Genomic DNA, 7,249 nt, shown 5'->3' with positions numbered 1-7,249 from the left:
TTAGATCGTCAACTTCACGTACCAGTAACACGTTATACTACTAGTAATTGTGGAGATAATTGGTTTTGTATTTTGTCCACACAGATTAATCATGGCAACCCAAACAAACCTGTGTGCAGTTTCTGATTTAAAGTTCCACGATAATCCAGATATCTAATGTGATGTTTTACAAGATATACAATTACCATCACGGACTCTACTATGTATACAGTTGGTGTTTTCATCGACCTAAAAAATACGTTCGACACTATAGATCACAAAATCCTAGTCCAAAAATTATGTAATTATGGCATTCGAGGTGTTGGATAAGTAGCTATCTTAGTAACAGGTTACATCAGGTCTGTATTGATGGTATTAACTCAGATCTAATGAGTATAATTCATGGTGTTCCGCAAGGTTCAATTCTTGGACCAACTTTATTTATACTATATGTAAATGGTATCTGTAATGTATCATAATTGTTAAAGGTTATTCTATTTGCATATTTATAACATATTTTTATCTAGAGAATATGAAGAAGTTACACTTATGGTTTATGGCCAACAAATTATCTTTAAACATTTCTAAAACTAACTACATGATTTTCTATTGTAAAAATGTAAATAGTGTCCATCCAATCAATGATGTTTATATTGAAAGTGTATCATACTAAATTCTTATGTGTAGAACTGGACTGTAAATTCCAGTGGAAAGAACATGCGAAAAATATTCAGATTAAAGTTGCTAAAAACTTAGGTATTCTTTACAAATTAAAATACCTGTTAGACTCATCTGTACTTAAAAATCTGTATTTAACCCTTATATTGCCATATCTTGTGTATTGTTGTGAAATCTGAGGAAATACATATAAAACAACTCCAAATTGTTTATTTTTACTCCAAAAAAATGCTATAAGAATTGTTACAAAAGAGGGATACTTTAGCCATACAAAACCATTATTTTATAAACTAAATGTATTAAATGTATATGATCTAATTGAATTAGGCCAGACTTTTATTATTCCTTGTTTCGCGAACCCGCCGAATGAACAGGAGCCGAAAATGAAATAAAAATAAAATTTCATTTCAGCGTAATTTCTCGCGCCCGCCGACTTGTAAGCGCAAAAAAATGCTAAAAAATATATTATTTTTATCTTCATATTTATGCCGCCCGTCGCATAACAAATCCAAGCTGCATTTTCGTGGGAGTATCATGATCAAAGTACCGTAGTCTCGCGCAAATGAGAAACAAGGTTATACATGGAATAACATTTTATTCCATTTCTTTGCTCTGATCAATGATCTCACTTACAATTCTTTGAGAATCACACAAATCTAATGGGAAAAAAAGAATTAATTTTATTTCTTTTCAGCCCTCCTCAAAAAAACTCGAGAAACAAGGAATAAAAAAGTCTGGCCTTAAGAACCATGCTTGTAATGTATAATGTTTATCATAAAAAAGTCCCAGAAAACATCTTGAAGTACTTTACAAATACCCATGAAGTACACAGCCATAGTACAAGACAGTATTTAGATTTCTGTATAAAATATAGAAGAACTACTCTCAAGTCAATGTGTATGTCATGTTATGGAGTCAAACTTTGGAATACTAGTAATATCAAAAATTATATTAAATATTGCAATAGTCAAACACAATTTAAACACCTCTATGTAAAGAGTCTGTTAGATAAATACAATATCCAAAAACTGCAGTAACTTAGTATCTATTTAATGTTTAACTTATTCTGTCAATTATTTCTCCGTATATTTAGCAGAACCTTGCCATGCCAAAATCATCACATCCCCTATAGACACAATGTATACAGGTGGCAATGCTTCTTGTTGCCCCCTTTTCTATAGCCGTTATATCTGCTTGTAATTTTAATTCTTTTTTGTATGTCACATTTAGCGCTATAGAAATAAAAGGCTTTGTTATTTTTTTATCATCCATATGTGTGATTTGTATGGGTTTTAATGACAAGCTTGTAAAAGATCAGAATACAAATTGGAGGTGTTCATGATGTAAAAATAATTTGCAAACTAGCTAATTTACACGAGTAAATTATCCCCAATAGTAATGCCATGTAGATACATCAATGTATAATATCCCTATCAAATTTTGTGCAAATCCTTTGATTTGTTCACAAGATAATTTTCTGGAACACACCTTAAACTCACATTTGAGCCAAAAATGAATCGTATAATTTGTAATAAAAAAATATTTATTTACATTAATGATGTTTTTTTCCACTCTGATTTTAAATGCATACACGATCAACAAAGTGATATGTACATATACATTGATTTATTCAGTTTGGTCTGCTTCCAAACTTTCATTAAAACATGAAGACTGTGATGAATCTTCCAATGCAGCATCCGATTCTAAACTGCACGTGTCATCTGATGACTCATCACTCTCTGTATTGGCACCGTAATGGACCATATATTTTTCTACACAGTTAGCACGAGAGTCGCAATTACTACAAGGACAGTTCCGTTCACATATATCACAGCAGATTCCTTGTTTTTTAAAACACTTAAGTCTTTACTGGATGTAAAATCTTCAAATAATTTAACTCTCCTACAGAGAATATCATTTTTGACATAACTTTTTAGTTTTGGACAAATATTGCGTAACATTCCACCGTGATAAAATAACACGGCATGAGATGGTTTACCATCTCTTCCAACTCTGCCAGATTCTTGTATATAGCTCTCGAGATCAAATGATGGCCCATAGTGAAGTACATGGTATGTTGATTTCATGTCAATGCCCATACCAAGAGCTGTTGTACAAAAAAAAAGAATCTCAAAATTAGAAGTAGATAATTTAGTAAACTCCTTTAACTGCGATTCCTGGACTGTATTATCCGTCTCGCTGTGATTGAGGGTATTCCTTTAAAAAATGATAAAGTGTTCCTGTTGCATCAATAGATGAACAGTATACTATTGTCCTAAGGGATTCATGTAGATCTTCTCGTAGCTTGTCGACCATTCAATAAAATGATGATGGGGTATCTCGTTGAATCTTCAAAACAGATAGTCTGATGTTATCTCTGTTTGGGCAAACATTTACAACTTTGCAGTCTGCATAATTAAACTTTCCTTAATCTGATTTTGCAGACATTTTGATGTTGTTGCTGTTAATGCCAAAACTCTGACACCAGGAAAAAACGATCTCAGTTCCCCAGTTCAGAATGCCCCTTCTTGTGCCTTTCGTCTGCTTTTGTTACTTGCATCAGATTTTTCACCCCTGTTAAATTGATCAAAAACATTATGCTAAATTTAGATGTTAAAGAGATTCATGTTGAATTCAAGATTATGTCATGTTTGTCACAGTTTTATCATTATCGGTACTGGGTCATCAGGATACTCAAAATAAAATAAAAATCGAGAGTCCAAAATGTGGTACATGTATATGGTAATAATGGTGTTTTTTTCACTTGTTTCTCAAAAAATAGAATGAAAAAATTGTATATTAATATAGTGATACAAATCCTAATATTGTTGAAAAATTTCATAAAATTTACACAAGAATTTAGTCAGTTTCCAGATTATATATACAATGGAAGTTCTTTCCAATAATGCAGTGAGTGGTTTAGAATTACAGATCGACTCAAAATGCCTCTAGTGTCAATTATGGAAATAACATGCATACAAATTTTACAAGCAAGCATACAAGCAATATACTTACCACTTTGGAATAGTATGAACTTCATCAACTACCAATAATACAATCTTATCATCATGATGTTGATGTAGCATGTCTATGAAGGTGTGCTTTGTTCCCCTGGGGTACCATATATATAGGTTGGCAACTTTCTATCAATCTGGATATCTCTGGCCATTTTTGCACTAAATCCCAACAAAGTCAAACTGTCTATCTGGAAGAATTACCAATTAATCAATCACCAAGATATTGAAATAATAACAGGAAGTATAGACTTCGAAATGAGATGAACCAATCAAATTAAACAATTTCCAGTGACAGTACTGTTGTGCAAGTAAATTACCATTTATAAAATAAAACATTTACTTGGTCACAGTCCCTCTATAGAGGATAGAGGGACTGCAACTTGGTCTTTCATTAATGAGACAAGAGGCGACAATATTAAAACACAAGCTCCTTGTATCCTTGTTAATGTGACTAACATGAGTCGTAGGCGACTGACTAACTATGCCGATCCTACTTTAGGTCATTTTTTATTATCTAAGAAACGTTCCGAGCGCCTGTGAATAACACTGGTGTTTTCATTTATATCCACACGAGTGCGCATTTTCGCGTATATAAATATTGTTACTTGACTAAACGGCCACCAATACCCGACATAGTTCAATCATAATAGGAAACATGTCATATTCAACAAATACTCACCTCATGGTCAATTATTTGTTCGAGTTTCTCGCTCGATTGGCCGGTAAACGCCGCCATTATTTTTTTTATTTTTTGTGATCACTTCATGCGCACGCGCAAAGTGCATCACCATGTTTTCGTAAGGCACTCTGTGATTGGTTGACTAATCCCGTCAGCGGAGAGGTACTTGAACGCGATTTGTATAGGTAGTTGGTCAGATCCTTGTGGGCTTTCGCGATTACCAAAACTTAAAAAAAATGCCAGCAAATAAATTTTTAAAAAAGTAATAGAATATATGAGAAAAATATGAATGATATTATTTTAACAAAAAAAAAAAAAAAAAAAAAAAAGCCCAAACTAGGATCTTATTTTAATCAGATTGACTATGTCAATGACATAACTTATATTATTATCCAGTTCTTAATTGAAAGCAAGTCGAGTTACTCATAAACTACACAAACAAAAGCCAACTATAAACGTGGGGTGTTGGGGTGAAAAGCGGCGTTTTAATCTGTGTCTGGTTATATTGATGAAATAGTTCTAAAGCATAAAGACACTAAACATGTTGAATCGGAGAGATAAGTAAAAAAGTGAAAAAACAAAACATATGAGCCCTACCACTTGCCACATGCATAATATGAAAGACAGAGAGGATAAAAAGGATCACATTAGAGCTGGGTGTAGCCTTCGCCAAGACTCATGTTTTGCAGTCACTTATGAGGAAACCGAAACATGAAACCATTGAAGAATACATGACTTCACTGCTATGGCATGCTTCTTCATAGCATCAACAACAGTATAGATGTGACAATGCCATGGCCTTCAAGTCCAGATGATATATGTAAGAATATGTACCAAACATGCTGTATAATTTATTTGCATACATGATACATGCTCATCATCAATTGTATCCAATGGTAGATATCCGGAAATCGGATACGAACATTCTTGTTTTGTCGGCTTCCCAGGACTTGATATCATTCCAAGATGAGGCTATATCAAGACAGTGGAATGCAGGTTTTATAATTTGCAGGCAGGAAACAAAGAAGTAATATCATTGAGAAATTGATTCGGACTTTTTCATACTCGAAGATACATGAAATTGAAAATGAATTTGTCAAAATGTGCCACGGTGAACAAGAAAATAGATTAGTCTATCATTGAGATAGGTGTATTTTCTACTTTTGTGTGGGATAATAATGATTGCTAAGAGAGACACTCGGTAGAGCTGGGAAAACAAATGCCGCAAATAGAATTACGATTCAATGAGGAGTAGGTATTATGCTTTAATACCATCCAAACTGGAAACAATTGTCCGGCATATTTCAATAATAATAATTATCAATATTTTCAGCAAGTAGAGTACGCACTGTGCAAGAACAAGACACATTAAGTAAAATGAATAATGTAGTCCAGGATTGATTCAAGGGTTGATTCAGCACTGTGGTTTTTGCTAAGACAACAACCAATAGTGAATATATTCAAAGTAGACAGATAACCTAAAGTTATACCTAATACTTTCATGGACAGATGGTCGATGTTTGAATGTTGGACAAGTTTCTAACAGATGAACAAACTTCTACTTAATCTCAGTTATTTCAAAAAACTGTTACCCTGGTTCTTTACCTATAACCAGACAATGCATTTTGCTACTACAACATCACAAATCCACACACAAGTCTGGAAGGCCACTTCAGAAATAAATCCCTTCGGTAAAATATCTGAAGATCAAATTATTGGAAAAAAACTGTAAGCAAAAGAAGTAAAATTGAAGAAGGTATAGTTGGGAAGAACACAACCCCAGAACCCAGTTGATACAAGCATGGAAAATTCCAAATGAGAGGAAACATCTGCTGGTCTTGTGAGTCGCTGACAAACAAAAATGTTGAATGTTCAGCATAAACTTGAAATATGAAAAATGACCCATTCAAAGAGTCAGAGAAGTTAACTTTTATATTCACTGGAATTAAAGTTTATAGTAGCACAGCTAATGAACTATTGCTATATAATGCCGGGAGAAATATCTAGATGAATTCTTTCAGAAATGTTTACTGATGAGTGTCATATTTCATCCAATCACCAAACTCAATTAAAGAATAATCTCAAGTGAAAGAACAGATAAATCCGCGAAAGGCCGAGACTTATTTGTGCATACAGGCCAGGCTACTTGTGATTATTAAGACTTGAAACAATGGTCTGTATGAAGTATATGCCTATGAGTATATTCTTTATTTATATTCTTTAAACTATTTCATAAATGTGTACAATCGATTCCATAATCCCCACTGAATGATTGATGTATTTGCATTTATGTATTCAAGTTATGCAACCAGCAGAAAGTAATGGATGGTTATTAGACAATGATGCCTCTGACATGAAGGTGGGAGAGTTATTGCATACAGGCACAGCATTCTGAGCCAAATGGAACAACGCTACAGTGTAACATTTAACTACTAGTATTAGTATATTCCCTGAAGTAATTTTGTCATTAACTGTATGGTCAAAAATACAGTGAGGGAAAACTGAACACAGTGGCAGTTAGCATTTAAATCACTTGGGGGGAAAGGATGTCAACAACTATCTATCTACAATTTGGACACTGATCCAACAGAATTCATTGAAATGCTTATTCACTATACCGGTTTATTGGGGATGATGAGGTCGCCAAATTTGGGAAAGGAATGAACCCATGTTTGAAACCCATTGACCCATGGCCAAAATGGGTGGAAGTGTGCTCATAGCTGTAACTGGGTGAAGCGATGACTTAGTATGGCGAAGAAAGACCATACCATCAAAAAAGGAGAGATGTAACCTTCCACCAAAGCGGCAAGCTGTCCTTAGGGTCGACCTATTGACAAAGGACGTGACCATTGTGTTTTGTTAAGTATTATTTCGTTGTAGGAGGATATGTTCACTG

Source organism: Saccoglossus kowalevskii, chromosome 10, assembly GCF_978046115.1.
Source record: "Saccoglossus kowalevskii chromosome 10, keSacKowa6.1, whole genome shotgun sequence".
Taxonomy (NCBI): Eukaryota; Metazoa; Hemichordata; class Enteropneusta; family Harrimaniidae; genus Saccoglossus; species Saccoglossus kowalevskii.
Note: the sequence above shows the minus strand (reverse complement) of the source record.